The sequence below is a fragment of the Globicephala melas genome, chromosome 4, assembly GCF_963455315.2.
Source record: "Globicephala melas chromosome 4, mGloMel1.2, whole genome shotgun sequence".
Classification (NCBI taxonomy): domain Eukaryota; kingdom Metazoa; phylum Chordata; class Mammalia; order Artiodactyla; family Delphinidae; genus Globicephala; species Globicephala melas.
In genome coordinates this window covers 133,376,977-133,392,810 of record NC_083317.1, presented here as the reverse complement: position 1 = coordinate 133,392,810, position 15,834 = coordinate 133,376,977, and the positions used below count along the sequence as shown (strand labels likewise).

Genomic DNA, 15,834 nt, shown 5'->3' with positions numbered 1-15,834 from the left:
AATAAAGCCTTTCCTCCTTTTGTAAGTTTGCAAAAAAATTTTTTTAATGCTAAATGTGCTGCCATTGACTTTACTCATATTTACCCCAAAGAGTTAATTGTTATTCCATCCACTGCCTCCATTACAACCTGCAGGGAGGAAAGAATACAAAACAATTACAAATTGATTACTGTTACATTGGGTTTTCACAGCCATAAATCTGAGCACTGCCTTTCCAGGAGACACAGTAAGTTTGACAAGTTTCTTAATATTCAGAAACCAGATGTCAGATCTCTCCTGAGTTTGCACATTCTAGTGTTTGATTACTTCCTTTGTGTGTTTTGTAATGGGATTTGTTAAATACATAGGCTGCATGTCTACCTTATTATATATCATTATTAAATAAATCATATTGGGATCATCTGTCCCCTTACATTAGGCATTCTTACTCTGGAGATTGTCAGCTTGTTAGTATTGTGAAGCGTTTTCTGGGAGACTCCACAAACCAATTTTGAAAAGCAAAACTTCCCTGGTACGGCCCAAAGGAATCTTGACAGTGTGCTTCCATAAATTCTCTATTCCCTCCTGAGAGAAGGTGAGTAAACTCATCTAGGTCCTCCTGATCCAATAATCATCCTACCACCAAGAACACATCCAAGGACCAAGTATGTGCCAAGTGTCATGCTAGGGTTTTCTGTCATGATAAGGCTTTCTCTCTTTATAGGGACAGGGGGCAAAAAATTCCAAAAAGCTTTGGTGTCCGAAACATTTTGATATCTCTTTGGCCAAACACAAGAAGTGTTGACACATATTGGTAATTAGACCTGCAAATATTCATTAGTGCTAAAGTAAAAATGACCTCATAAAATTAACAGCTGTATATTTCCCCTGCTCAGTCTTCCCTTATCAGATGCTGACAAAAAGCTAGGTTTTTCTCAAGGGTATTTCTTCTTAGCTAAGTCTTCAATTTTCACCTCATAAATTCTAAAACTTCATGTCCACCAGACCCACACAGGAACCCAGGAGGAAGATTTCACTATCCAGAGCCAAACACTGGGAGTACCATTATAGGGTAGAGCTTATGCTACTGTGCTGCTACCCTGTTATCCCAAAGGGCCTTCACATAGAAGGTTAAATTCCATTATCATCCATCCATGCTGTGCCTTGGGGTGGAAATGATGAGTGGAGGATGACAGCTGGCCGGCTCACCTTTGACCAGGAGATGGCAGGAGTGGGTCATCTTAGGGAAAAGGCAGATCCTTAAGGGACCCCTTGTGGGACTGGGCCATCAGTTACAGTTCTTTGGGATTTAGCAAAGGGCTTAAGTAGGAGACCCAGAATTGAGGGCTGAAGTGTGTCTAACTCAGAGAGAGAACCAAGCAGGTTGGGACACCAATGGGATTGTAGTCAGATGACAGGAACAGCAGAAGGTGGACGGAGCCAAACAAGAAGGAAGCAACAAGTCAGGAAACAGAGTCAGCGCAGGTCACTGGGCGGTAAGCAACAGCTCAGATGGATGCTAAAAACCGCTGAGCTTGGCAGGGCATGGAGCAACAAGTTGGCTTTGGAGCCACAGGCTGGGGCTCCCATTTCTAGATCAGGGAAGGTGTGACATCCCATGTTCCTCTGTCAGGGTGGGCTGTCACCAGAATCCTCACTAGAAAGACAGCTGACTTAAGGGAGCTAGTCACCAAAAGCCAAGAGATCTGAGTTCTTGAAAACTTCTTCCATTATCTTATTTACTGTGGCCAAGCCAAGGTTTACCAATTCCTTCTCTGTCCCCAAAGCTCAACCTCTAATTTATAAAGTGAGGGTCCTAATATTTATCTAATGGTAGCACCAACCTGCCATTCAAACTAGTGATTGGACAGAGGGCTACTGGCCCAAGCGAGAAAGAAACTGGATTCGAATGCGAAGAAGTCATCTTACAAGAAAAAAATAAGAGAGGTGGGGGAGAAAAATACAGAGCTACGATCAGGTACTGACAAGCTATGTTAGCTGCTTCATCATTGCTAAAATAATGGATAGAAGATTGCATAAGGGCTTAAGGAATGTTTATAGGTTTCTAAAGACATCTGCAGGCTTTTCTTTAAGGAATGATTAGCATTAATGAGAAAACTTCAGCACCATCCCTCCTACAAATGGGAATAAATCTATAAGGCACCTTGCTAGGTATTCTGAAGGCTGCACTCTAACGTACCTTAGGTGCTGTGGCTTGCAGATAGTTGTCAATATTATGGCTTTGTCAGGTGTCCATTTTACAGGAACGACCTCAAGCAGCTTTGCCACTTCTGAAATAGTACTTCCTTCATTACAAAGAACACGCCCTGGTCACTGTGACCTGCTACAATACCCATGAATGAAATGTATGACAATGAAGCCCATCTAAGTTATGACTATAGGATTTTGTCTGACTTAAGGGAGGAAATTATGAGCCTGACATTTTTTCAGACCTTTTTGTGTGTTTATAGAACTTAATCCTCATAACTTCCCTGTAAAGTGGGAATCCTCTCCATTATTGTACAGATGAGGGAAAAGAGGCTCAGAGAGGGTTTATAACTGGCTCAAGGATGCCTAGCTGTTAAGTTGCAGATTTGAATCTAACCCTTTTCTTAAAGTGAATTGTTTGTTAACAAACACAAAGAAAAACCAAAAAACTGTTGTCTGTTCGTTTTCACTAATCAAACCCAGGTTCCCATGTGATATGTGTCTAAATTTCACTTCAGGTGGCCTAAATCTCGCCCCAAATGTAGCAGAAAGCCCGCACTTTTCCCCATTTCCATCCCCCAAATCACTGAGTCACCCTCGAGGTGCAGGGTGCATGTCCATTTTCATATTTCATGGGATGGGACAAATCCTTTTACCCTTGAGGATGATTTACCAACCAAAGCTTTGGAAGCTCACATTTATACTCCATGAGATACTTCATTCCCAGGGAACTTTAACTCTGTGAGAATTTTTATTTTAAAAAGGACAATTTGGAAACGTGGTTAACAGTAGCCCTTCTTCATCAAATGAGGCTACCAGTCCTATCCATTCTCATGTTTTTGGGTGGTGACTGGGCCAAAGGGACAGCAAATCATATGGGGGTACAAGCTTGGTCAAAGCAAAAGAAGGAGTTTCAGGGTGACTACTTCATTTTCTTGGAAGTTAGCCAAGACTCCCTGTGGGAAGAGACACACTTTCCTTGTTGAGTAGATGCCCAGGTAAGTCCATTTTGGGGTAGAATCTGAGCCTTCAGGACCAGAATGAGGATAAAACTGTTTAGCCTGAGACTTGGGGTAGGATTTGCTTTTTCCTCCAAAGAGGGAGGAGCCAGTAAAGGAGAGGGAGACAGGGAAAAGGGTGTAGGGCCAAGAAAACGAGGCAAGGGCTCATTTTCCACATTTCCCAGCCTCATTTCTAATCAGGTTACCAAAGTCACAAAACACTTGAAAAAAGGAACAAAAAATCATGAAATGCCCGGGCATATTGTCTCTAGTGACAGATTGGTGCTACAGGAAAAACCTGGTGGTCATGGAGGCAGAGTCCACAAAGAAGTAGGGTTCTGAGAGGATTATCTACTGGTGGGGTCAGCAGGTGGCTTCCACAGGCCATGAAAATCTCGGGTCAAGTTCAACCAGATGCCCAAGGCAGCTAACAGGTGCATTAGCACCTGTACAACTCTGTGTTCTTGCTTTCTCATTCCATTTGCCTCTCTGAGGACCCTGGGACTCTCACCACCCCACAATGATGTCTTGAGTTAAATTTCATCACTCTGAAGAAGAGGAAGCAAAAAGAGATGTAGAAATGGAAGCAGGTAGGATGTCTGGACATTTCTCAAAAAACAAAACAAAGCAAAAAAAAAAAAAAAAACAAACGAAAAAAACAAAGCCCACCAAACCATGATTCTCCAGCTGAGAGGAGATGAAACTCTGCATTAGCATTGCTTTCATGCTCAAATGAACAAATTAGGAGACCTTTTTTAAGTGGAAATAAATGACTGAATTACTATTTATAGACAATCAATTAGGGAGAAAATGATAGCACTCAAATGAGGTTTCTCTCCTCAGTGAAATATACATAGTGACCCATACTGATGCCAATTTTGTTAAGGGTCTTTCTAGCAACTTTGATGTTCGCTTCAAAAGGAACCCCATTTAAAAAATAAATGACTCCTGTCCCTTCCATTAAATCCTCACTTTCCCTCTGTGGTTAAGCTCAATTATCAGAGCGAAGCTTTTAGTTGGCTTGAAGTTGCCTGTTTCTTCCATATGTCAGAAGATTAAGTGGTGCCCAAGAAGACAGTGTCTAAATCTATTTTATGGTCTTTCTGAAATCCATTTAAGTGTACCCGGTGGTCACTCAGATTAATATCTACTAATTATTCACCAGGCTCTCTACTAAATACTTTATATACCTGAACTCATTTAATCCTTAAAAGAACTCCAGAATGAAGGTAGTGTTATTCCCATTTTGTAGATGAGGAAACTTAGGATCACAGTAGTTAACCTACCTCAGGTTTATCCCCTTCCCTTCCCCCACCTCTTTCCTTCTTCCTTCCCTCATTCCTTTCTTCCTTCCTTCCTTCCTCCTTCCCTCCCTCCCTCCCTTCCTTCCTTTCTATAACTATTTATAGAGTCCCTACTATATGTCACACACTATTCTAGTTGATGAAGATACAACAGGAAGCACAACAGAAAAAGTCCTTGGACACTGGAATTTATACCCAAGTGAGGGTTACAGACAACAAGCTAAATACATAAGATATAAAATATATTAAGTGATTATGCTGTCATAGAGAAAAATAAAGCAAGAATGGGTGTAGAAAGCATTGGGGGATTGCAGTTTTAAATAAGATAGACTTAGAAGAACTTACTGAGATGTGGTGGTTAAAGAGGGTATGGATTCTTTGCTGCTCCTCTTATTAAAAGAAGGAAGCTATGCTATTTACAACCTTTCTCTAGAATCTGGGCTGTTCAGTGTCTACTTTAACAGCATTTGGTAGAAGTTATGCTGTGCCTAGTTGCTAGATCAGCTTCCAGAGGACTGGCAGCCTCCACTTTGGTCCCTTTTTTGCTCTGAGCTGCTATGCAAGATCTGCTACTACTTTAAGGGTGCCATGCTGTGAGGAAGCCCAAGCTATGCACAGCAAGCAACATGTCCTGGGAGAGAGACAGTGAGAGAGAGGGAGAGCCAACCATCCCCAAGCTGTTCCTATCTTCTCCTGTACAAATCATCCCACCTGAGGCCTCAGACTCTGGGGTTCAGAAACAAGTTTCCTCTCTGTGTTCTGTCTTGTTTCCTGACCCACAGAATCGTAATATGTAACAGTAATTAATCATTGTTATTTAAACCACTAATTTGGGGGGCTGTTTCTTACATAGTAATTGATAACCAGAACAAAGGTGACTTTTGGGTAATGACACAAAGAGGGTTAGGGAGCAAGCTCTTTTAGAAAGAGTATTCTAGGCAGAGGAAACAGACTTTCAAAGGACCTGAATGGACCTGGAGGGCTCAACAAATGGCAAGGAGGCCACTGTGGCTGCAGCAGACTGAGTGAAGGGGAGAGTAAAATTACATCAAGTTAGAGAGATGTATGACTCTGCAGGCCAGTCACTGTAAACACTTTGACTCTGAGTGAGATGGGCAGAGACATTGGAGTGCTGGAATGGGGGAAAGATATATATATATATATATATATATATATATATATATATATATATATATATATATATATATGCTTAATTATTATTCTTTAATAGTTTGTAAGCCAAAAGTGGGTATACACTATTGAGCAAAACCAACATAGACACTGCCCTCGTTGACTTAAAAATCCCAGCAGTCAAGTGACAGAGCCAGATACGATCAGGGCTGCACGTCTCAACCAAAGGCTGTGTCTTTCATCACTGCACCATGTCTGGTCAAATCAAAGACTGATAAGCTTCTCCACCACATTTCATTCTCAGCTAAGGTTCAGTACCTTAAGATTTTTTTGCTTAGGACAAACAAGGAATGACTTACTTTTGTTACTCAAGTTGAGAATTAATACTGAATAATATTAATATGTAGGAAAAAAAGAAACCAGAGGAGAAACTATTTATCAGCTAGAGTTCAACCAGTTTTTACCACCATGTGAGGCATCATTGTTAAAGCTACGACTGCTCAAGGTTAAGATTTGTAATGGCTGGATCTGAGTGCCAATTCTACCTCAAAATCTCTGTGTGAGCTTGAGAGAGTTGCTTAGCTACTCTGGGTCTCTCATATCTCACCAGTACAATGAGGAGTATTTTCCAAATGTGCTTTATGAAACATTAGCTGAAAAGATATTTTTTAAAAGAAATTATTCTGTTTGTGTGTTATCTGTGTGTATGTGTGTGTGGGTGGGAGGGCGTGCCAAGTCAGCTGGAAAATTCTGTATATTATATCCCCTTCTTGAAGATCCATAATACTAACCAGCAAATTGAAGACCCTAATAAGGTCTACAGTATAGCTGGGGACTGACTGCAATTAACTAAATCACCTGTGGCCTTTATGGACCTGGATGATGCATTTCACATCTGCCAGGCTAGGATATGTACCTACCTTATCTCACTGCTGTGGGCTGAGGTTAAATCATTTGTCATGAATTAGCATGTCTAGTCTGTAATTGACGTTCGATGTATGTCAGTTACAGTCTTGTCTCATCCCTTCTCTTTCTGATCTTATTTAAAACACACAATTTTCTAGGTCTTTGCTTCTTGAATAACAAACAAGAGTGAATAATGTACGCTCTGAACATTGTAAATGACAGGCACTCATTAACAGTCACTCTATCTGTGTGGTGTGTCAGGTATGGAGATTAGTCAATCACCTCATATGCCCAAGAGCTTCAACCCCCCTCTTCAAACTTCTTTCCAGAGCAACTTAAGAAGGACAGTATGATGACATGCATGTTCTAACTTTTTATCCCATGGATTAAATTAATAGTCAGGCATGTGACCTGAAATGGGTAAGCAGAAATGAAGAGAGCTGACATCCAAACAATCTTAAACAAGAACTAGGTAACCACTCCTTGGAATACAAAATGTGATAAACATAGTTTAATTCCTTTTGGTGGGAAAACTCAGGTAATAACAAAAAAAATATCAACTGTTTTCCCCCTATTTTAGGTATACATTATTATTTTCCTTGATCAAGTTACAGTGGGAAAAAGCTTATGGTCTTTTTGATATTACAATTCAACTTGTACATGTCAAGGCAGGAAAAAAAGTCACACACAGAAGTGACTGAACAAGTCTCATTGAAATTCCAATGGAGAAGGAGGTAAGGCAGGAAAGAATGAATATACCACAAAATGTTTTTTTTCTTTTCAGAAAATAAAACTACCTTTTCTACCCAGGACATGAGCATCTAGAATCTCCTTAAATTCAATAATGTATGTTCCCTAAAGAAATTCTCAGTTGTGCATGTGTCCTTAATTATGATAAAGCAGCCAGTGTTTGATTCTCTTGCACAATGAGTTTTTCCTCTTTAATCTGGACAAGTAATAAAGTATCATGGTAAACTTGATTTAACAACTGACTTAATACCTGAGATAACACAAACCACAGCTATCACATCAAGCAGGCTTTGTCAGACTCGGCTGATCTGAAGCCCACCCTCTGAAGTCCCCATTGTGATAAGCCTCCCCAGTGCTCACTGTGGGCATACGAAGATGTAATAAATTGGGTTGTTATTCCTCCAATTCTTCCACTTATTTCTGGAGCTGTCTCTTTGTAATTTAGCTCAAGTTAATGATAACCCTAAATGTAATATTACCAGTTATAATTTCTCACTTTAAAATAGCACGTAAATGGTGAATGTTCTCTGCTTTAGATAAGAGTCCTAGGCCAGCTAATGAGGAGATTATGATGAGAAGAACAGAGAGGCCACAGGAGACTGTGCCCCTGGCTCTCTGGTCAGTTCATGTTTACCTTCCAGATTTCACCTGTCTCAGGCAGGCAAAGAATCTAAAGGACATTTGTTGCTAGCATCAGGGAAGAAATCACACTCTCCTATACTGCTCATGGAATATACTTTTTGGAGGAAAAGTTAGCAATACATAACAAAAGCCTTAACTAGGTATGTGTTCTTCGATCAAGCAATGTAATATTCAGGAGTTTATCTTAAGAAATGTTCATCACAGCGTTTTCTGTATCAGAAGAAAAAAGAAAACAACTGAAATGTCCAATGATATAGTTTGGTGAATTAATTATGGCACACCCAACATTGTTTCCAGCAAACAAACACATAGTGTGCCAGGCTCTTTAAGTATTACAAGTTTTAATTTATTTAATTTCTAAAACAACCCTATAAGGCAGTAGTATTATGATCTCTTTTTCACAAGTGAGTAAACGGACTCACAAGGATGTAAATAACCTACTCAAGGTTACATGGATCCTAAGTGGCTAACCTGGCACTTGAACCCAGCATTTGGGCACCATGGTCTACATACTTAATCTCCATTTACACTGCCTCACAACAATAAGATAATATTCCATCATCACAACTGGTGTTAGGGAGACGTTATTTCATGGAAAAGTGTTAGAATATGTGAGTGAGTGAAAAAAAAAAAACAGGTTACAAAATATGTTGAACAGTGTGACCCAGTTTTCACAGAAAAAAAAGAAGAGTATATTTATAGAAAGAAAGAAACCTAAAGGTCTTTTATTGACAGTGGTTACTTTGGGGTAGCATCTTTATATGCTTCTGAAATTTTCTTTTTGCCTATCTCTTCGTTCTAATCATTGTTACACAGACCATGTATTTAAATGTTAAGCCTCCTTAGAAATTGAAATTTAAGTACAAGAAATAATAGTATAATTAAGTTATAGTATATAAATTTTGAATCATAAAACAATGTTAGCCATATTGTGGTGAAAACAGTACAGTCATATTGCTGCTCGCAATATAAATCGTTACAACCCTCTATAGAAAGTAAGCTGGCAATGAAAATCAAGAGCATGAAAATGTTCATTTCCTGTTAACCCTGTGGTCCCACTTGTGGAAATTATCTTATGATCACAATTCAGAAGAAGAAAACTGCCATATGCACATAGTAAGAAATACAAAACTGAAATATTTGATTTATAAGTCCACTGATAGAACCCTGCGAGGCTGGCAGGCTACCAGGGTTCCTATTTGCACATCTTCCCAGTGGGCTTATGAGGGAGGACATTGACCAGACATATTGAAGGGCTCTATGTGGTTGAACAAAATCTCCTGTCAAAAAGTCCCGGTGGGGGGGCTTCCCTGGTGGCGCAGTGGTTGAGAATCTGCCTGCCAATGCAGGGAACACGGGTTCGAGCCCTGGTCTGGGAGGATCCCACATGCCGCGGAGCAACTGGGCCCATGAGCCACAACTACTGAGCCTGCACATCTGGAGCCTGTGCTCCACAACAGGAGAGGCTGCGACAGTGAGAGGCCCGCACACCCTGATGAAGAGTGGCCCCTGGTCGCCGCAACCAGAGAAAGCCCTCGCACAGAAACGAAGACCCAACGCAGCCAAATAAATAAATAAAACGAATTTATTAAAAAAAAAAAAAAAAGTCCTGGTGGGGCTTCCCTGGTGGCGCAGTGGTTGAGAGTCCGCCTGCCGATGCAGGGGACACGGGTTCGTGCCCCGGTAAGGGAGGATCCCACGTGCCGCGGAGCGGCTGGGCCCATGAGCCATGGCCGCTGAGCCTGTGCGTCCGGAGCCTGTGCTCTGCAACGGGAGAGGCCCCAACAGTGAGAGGCCTGCGTACAGCCAAAAAAAAAAAAAAAATTCCTGGTGTCACTAAAGCCAGGAAACCCACCTGGAAAAAGCACAGACTAGACTTAAATCCAGGAATGCCACTGGGTTGTGGGAGAGATGGCCTTTGGAGTATGGTGCCCTGTGCTATCACCAGTCTGGATTTCAGGGACATGGTCAGGCTTCTGCCAGGAGGGCCCATTTGGGATCCCAAAAGCACTGATGCATAAAGGGCCTCTTCTGCTTGAGAACTAAGATATCACACTTTTCTCTGTCTGATAAATAATACTGGGAGCAAGTGTTTTTCCTTTTTCTGTGCTAAACACAGTACTGGGAACCCACACAAGTGACTTGATTAATTGCTCTGGGAAGTACTTGCATTGGGAAGATGACAACACGAACAATACGAGAGCTTGTTGATGAAGATTAGCAGCTGGCTTATTCGGAGTTGTTTTAGGTGATCCCCTGACTGTGCCCACCAACCAGACGCCCATAACGTCTCTCCAACCATGACCAGTTCCCTGTCTTTCAGGACCTGCCTTGAATCAGGGAGCTGAGACCCTAAAACCTTTTAAACATCCTCCCCTCCCCTCCCCCCACCTAAGAAACTCCTAAGACTATCCAGGTGGCCTTGTCCTTCACTGCAGGAAGTCTAACAAACTCCGCTTTCCTGACCAGCAGGTTTTCAGGGTCTTTTGCAGACTCCTCTCAGGTCCACTCAGGTCAAGGAACAGGAGGAGAAACTGGAAGCAAGAGGGATGTATGAGATGGGGGCAAACCCTGGAGCCCTGAGAAGGATGAACTACAGCACCAGGAAGGCAGAAAAAGAAGAGGAACTACAAGGAAAAGCATTGAAGACCCTAGGATGGAGAGACTGCATCAACTCACAGACTGCTGGAACCAAGTGATGCAAGGAAGAGAGAAGAGAATGGAGCAGACCCGGCACCAGTAGCTTCGGGGCAGCCACAGACAGTGTGAACCCTTGTGTGGGCTTGTGACACAAGGGGAGGGAGGGACCTGGCAGGCTTGGGCTTCAGAGTTGGTTTGTTGGGGATCAGAATTAGACTCCCAGGAATGCTACTGATCTCACTGTGGTTTGGGGGTGACCTCTGGCTCCAGACTGCCTGCATCCGGACACTGGCCCTGCCACTTGCTAGTTGTGTGATGTTGGGTTAGTTGCTTGATGTCATCCAATTGTTCTAAGCCTCAATCTTCTCATCTGTAAAGTGAAATGACAAATAATACCTAACTTGATGGGGTTGCTTTGAGGATAAGTAAGGGGGCTGGCACAGTATCTTATTTGGTAAGCACTGGAGAAGTGTTAGCATTTACTTATTAGTACTTCATTATCATTATCCCCTTAGTGGAATTCTTCCAAATTCGGAATAAGAAAAAATTGGGACACTTAGTGAATCGTTAAGGTATTATATATAATAGGAACAATTTTCGAAATAAGTAGTGGGGTGCTTGTAAATTGGCCATATATGCCAATTTTCATGGTGTTAAGATTCCCACCATGGCCAATTCCAAGCCACCAATTTGAAGTCTCTGAACCCAGGGTAGAGATGAGATATGCAGGATGGGCCCCCAAGGGCTGGCTCAAGCACACCTCACCACTGGAGAGAGGCTTAAATATCTGCCAAAGAAAAATGGTCAGAAGGATGTCCCTTGATAACATAATATAATGCTGTAAAAATTAGAATTATGATGCCTAGATACAGCCCTACAAAATGCTTATTATAATAAAAAGTCTAGATTCAAAATCATATCCATAATGAAATGGTACCTCACAGGCTTCCTTGATTCTAAGATGCACAGTTTTCAAAGCTTTGCTGATTTTCTGTACTCATGACACAGCTTACAATCCCCATTTAATGTTGTTTCATTTATTTGGTGTTGTTCTGAAATGTAGTTAATACATCAATGATGCACTTCATAAGCTATGTTGCTCTAGAATCAACAGTAAATGGCAGATAAATTGATGCCAACATTGGGATGGGGACAGGAAAAGAGTAAAGCAAAGTGAACACGGTTTGATTTGTTGTTGAAGCAATGCTGTAAGGGAATTTTTCCTTTCATTTGGATGAGTGTTAATATTGTATACATAATAAATCATAACAAAATTTTAAAATAGAGTCTGAACCTGGGCATAAACACATGTGTGCAAGAAAGGGGAAAAGCCCATCCTCCCTCCCTCCCTCCCTCCCTCCCTCCCTCCCTCCCTTCCTTCCTTCCTTCCTTCCTTCCTTCCTTCCTTCCTTCCTTCCTTCCATCTTTGGTCTGTAGCTTATCTAAGACATCTGATTATGGGATAATAAAGGCACAAAGTGTGGAAAGTGCTAGGGGTGTGTGTGTGTGTGTGTGTGTGTGTGTGTGTGTGGTGTGCATGTGTATTGTATTTAGATATTTATTAAAAAACCTCCATCACTTCTCAGCATGGTTTACCCTCTACCCAGGAGTGATAAACCACATTGAGACATATATTTAGAGCTGGCTCTTTAAAGAAAGTTGAAGAAAACCGGTTCAGATTGCTCAAAAAAATAAAAAGGACTCAGTAATGAAGGGCTGGACCCATCTGAGTCCAGTGAGTGGCATTTTTTTTTTTTACAAAGAGCCCAGTTGGCTCTCTTCAGCTTGGCTGGGGCTCTAATGGGGGCTGGGGAGTAGTCGTGACCCCTTTCTCCTTTAGGCAAGAAGAGACTACTGTTCATACTCTGCCGGACTTGAGAGGAAAAAAAAATCACAGCTACAATTTTTCCCTCTGCTACTTCAGTGAATATTTCTTCAGAACAAGAGCTTCAGATCCAATCTGCCTATCAAAAGGATAACTTTGAGCTAGAAGGATTTTTTTTCAATTCCCCAAATCCCCTCTCCCAAACACCCACACTCAGATTTCACAGGTTTTAGGAGAAACATGTTTTGAGTGTTTGTATCCAGAAAGTCATGTACCCTTATCAAACCGAGCCTACACCCTATTATTTTATTTGGAAACCAAGTCTCCAGTTTGTGGATGTTTTGGATCTTAGGCTTTTCTGTTCTCTTGCTTTATTTGTCCTACCAGGTCTGGTTAAGGGAAAGACAGGGAAAGAAAGGTAGTTCACTGCAGCTATTGGCCAGGATATCTGGAATTCCAAAGCTCGGTGGAAGAGGAGACTATGACTTGTGATTGTCATCAAGCTTAAGCCAGTTTGCATGTATTGGAAATTTCAGTGTTTCTGTAGAAAACCAAAGGCTGGCTTTGAGGATGTTTGTACCCACTTATTCTAGAACCCAATCCTGACTTCTGGTGGCTTGTACAGGTCACTAAGGATGCCCAGAAAGAGAGATTCCGTAAGAACCCAGGAGTTTCAATTCCTAGTTTTGCAAGGAGAGATGGAAATGAAAACAGACCACTAGATAGGCTAAGCTGGATTCAGGAGAGACTTGAAAAAAAAAATACTACCACAAATGTAATATCCTGAGCCCAGAATGAGTCCATCCATCGGGATAGAAATTGAATCAGAAATCTTCCTTTGTGTAAATGCCCTTCGTGGTGATCTGTACTTTCCACTCAGTGCTGTGGAATCTCTCAATAGAATCTCTCAATTTTAAGAAATTGAAGCACTTTTAGGACCTTGAACTGGCTGAGACTCAGCTAACATTATGTGCAAAACCCACTTTAATCAGAAGGGTCCAGAGGGAAGTTAGCTGAACAACTTCGTCTTATGCAGAGTGGGGAATAGCTCTCTCTGATCAGCTGTTGAAAGGCCTGGGAAAAACAGAATTGCTTTCCTTCTGCTGTCGAGGATGATTTTGCCTTGCTTTTTATCTTATCCTCTGCATCATGAATTCAATGTCACACTTCCCTGTAGTGTAGCCATATTGGACATGAATACTGAATGAATCTCCTGGAAAGAAACTAGAGCCCCAAACTAGACCAGTAAGAAAAAAAGGCTACCTGTACCCATCTCAAAGCAATTTGCTTATTCGAGGGAAATTCTAAGTTCCCTATAGCTTGAATATGCTACCAAAAGACATTCTGAATATTTCATAGTCCAGAGGACTGGCACAGCAAATCGTTATTATATTTAGGTATATGCTGGTGTGAGTGTGTGGATTTTCATCAAATACCAACAAATCTTGACCTCACCCAATCTGCGTTCACCCATTGGTGTTGGTAGAGATTCCCACATTCTGTTGCCCATGGAATTTTCCAGTGCCCATGGAATCCCTAGAGCTAGATGAGGTGAAGTTTGGCTTAGTGACCCTCTTCTGGAAGGTGGCAAACTGAGGGATAGGTTTCGGGGTGCTCTACAATCAATTTGCTACACAGTGAAAACAGAGAAACAGGACTGGTGGGTGTCTCCCTCAGGGTTGTGGGAAGATGTGAAGAAAACTCAAGTGCCAGGTTCTCTTTGTCTGACAAACCACAAGACGTGGGTGTCTGTAAATGAGGATGCACACTTGTATGAAGAATATATACATATTAAATCTAACATTTACTTTTGTAGATGATATAGCTGACAGTTGATTGGTCTGTGCTGAAAAAGAAACATTCAAGTTTTTCTTACAATAAATTAGTAAGAAGCTTAGATGTGAATTATGTCCAGAAAGGAATGGTTACCTGAGACACCCTCCCCCCTCTCCAAGCCACAATGATGATGACACCTGTTTGGGAGTGGGGGATAGTAGCCTGCTGTCAACAAGTGGTTATGAGACAGCTGTCAGGAAACACAGGGCAGACAAGTCTGTTTAAGAAGCCTGTTTCTTCATTCTTATCTGCTCCCTTCCTCCTGCTGTTCCTTCCTGAATGACCAGTTTGGCTGGTCTAGGATTTAGAGTCAGCAGGGGCCATCGATTGGCCACAAATAATGGGAGGAAGGGAGTTCTCCCCCTTCTCTAGTAATTGAACTACGAATAATGATTTTTGTTCCTTATCTTTTAAACAGAACTCTGTAAAAGATGAATAATTAAAACTGAATTATGATGTGAGCTTTGCTTATTTCCCCTTATCCACATTTTCTTTTCCAAATAGGGCCAAAGATAACCTTCAATTTATTCTCTGAGGTTAATTATTCTTGGTCTGGGCCCCAAAACAATCAGTTTGCATAGTTCATGATGCATTTACTCTTAACAACAAAGCATGAACCTCAAGCCTTTGAATGATTTCAAGATACTCATTTCTAAAGATGTTTAAAAAAAAAAGATACTCCGTTTCTAAATGTATGTGGGTTTTTTTGTTTATTTATTTTCATAGCATAAAACATGTTCTGAGCACTGATCTAGGTACCATGTGGATTCACAAGCTGTTGTTGGGTTTTAGGTTTGTGTTAGTGTATTACACATGTGAAGGGATTTTAAATGGGGCTTCTGTTACCCTGGAATTACTTCCATCTAAGGACACAAATGTCAAATACCTCATATTTTAAAGTGAGGAATAAATTGAAAGCCAAACACCCCTCTGAGATGACCAAACCTATAACCATCAGTGCCTCCAATCGAAGCTTATGATTAGAGAGGAAGGGAGGGAGAGCCAAGAAGGGCTGGATTTGTTCTGATTGGCTGATGGTGTGTGTGATGACTGCCCTCTTCCCCCTCAAGAGGAGGTAAAGCTTCATTCTGCAAATTCAGGGGAGTCCTTGCAGGAGAACTCTCCTCAGAGACTGGTAGGGCTGGCAAGAAGGGGATCCTTGGTTGGGCACCTGCTTACGCAGTGGGCTTGCTAATATTTCCTTGGTGTCTACCTGAGCAGTAAAAGAAGAGAGTTGGCGAGGAAAGCAAGAGCATTAATGAATCTACCACTTGGTGTGGCAAAGATGGGTGATCTTTCTGTTGGTCAAGTGACCGTCCTGGAAGGCAGGCTGCATTGAGCTGTCTTGCATGTATCCCACTCTTGAGGGCCAACACTTGGAGGAGGCTCCAGGAGTCCCAGGAAACTATGGCATAACACTCTAGATACAAGAGTGAAGAGAGATGGGGTCCTCTGCCCAGTGCTGTGATCACCTGCTGGTATTTAAACCTAGAAGAGCAATTTATGAAGCTGATATCCTGAGATTTCTGCCACCTTGGAACCAGCTTAGGCTGTGTCCCTTTTACCAAAGTTCTCACTTTGGAAAACCTCCCTGACCTACTTATCTGAGTTA

The 15,834-nt window shown here is 41.6% G+C and overlaps 1 protein-coding gene across 3 annotated transcripts in view; it reads right to left on the bottom strand.

The window, feature by feature from the left end:
- The window catches only part of CPNE4 (copine 4), a 583,236-nt gene that overhangs the window by 233,501 nt on the left and 333,901 nt on the right, over positions 1-15,834 (bottom strand). The gene's annotated exons all lie outside the window — the stretch shown is intronic.